General features: G+C 46.4%; 1 pseudogene; it reads right to left on the bottom strand.

Annotated features, from left to right (window-relative positions):
- Nucleotides 1–248: 248 nt before the first annotated feature.
- On the bottom strand, nucleotides 249–727 carry LOC103254471 (annotated as a pseudogene).
- Nucleotides 728–808: the final 81 nt, after the last annotated feature.

Below are 808 nucleotides of genomic sequence, written 5' to 3'. Positions count from 1 at the left end.
TGCACTGCACGCCAGCCTGGGCAACAGAGAGTGCCACATATGATATCATCAGTCATTTGATTTTATCAACGATCTGGCAGACCTCAGCTGCCTGGTTTCCCCAGTTGATATGCAGACATGCCAGTCATATGCATATGACACACATATATGTAAAATATAATATATATATTTACATACACATACACACAAATACATATACCACAGACTGTGTGTTTTATTTATTTATTTTTATCTTTAATTTTTTTTACGGGAGAAGGAGCCAACAGTATGGCTAGTCTTTACTGGAAAGAAGAAATGTTACAGCACATTTTCAGAAGTTAATGCAAGGGCTCAATGGGCCAGCTGATGGGGCACCAGCTTGGGATGGGTTCCACAGCTAGGACATGGCTGGGTCTCACCTTTGTGCAGCCAGAACCAGATGACGGCACTGTTGTCCTCTTCACAGATGCAGCCCACTATTCACTTGTTGGTAATGGAGGGGACTAAATTAGTCTTCCTTGGTGCCTGAAGCTGCCTTTGGTGATACTATATTGTATGGGTCCAGTCCCTTCCATGCAGCCGTCATGATCTCCCTTTCCAGTCCAGTCGCCTGCTCATCATCAGTAGGAACACCACCTCCAGATGCCATGGAGTGCACCGCAGCCACCCCATTAGGATTCCGGGCCTTCAAGGCCTGCGTGGCTAGCGCGGCCAGCGCTCCAGCTCCACTAAGTAAACTTGAAGCCATCACACTTGCAACAAGCAGCAACACTTTGTGTGTTTTTTCAAGAGAGATTTCCTAAAAGTTCTGGAGGGTTGGTGTCTGAGG

This window comes from Carlito syrichta, unplaced genomic scaffold, assembly GCF_000164805.1.
Source record: "Carlito syrichta isolate Samal-C Ts95f unplaced genomic scaffold, Tarsius_syrichta-2.0.1 Scaffold281423, whole genome shotgun sequence".
Taxonomy (NCBI): domain Eukaryota; kingdom Metazoa; phylum Chordata; class Mammalia; order Primates; family Tarsiidae; genus Carlito; species Carlito syrichta.
This window is presented reverse-complemented; position numbering and strand designations above follow the sequence as displayed.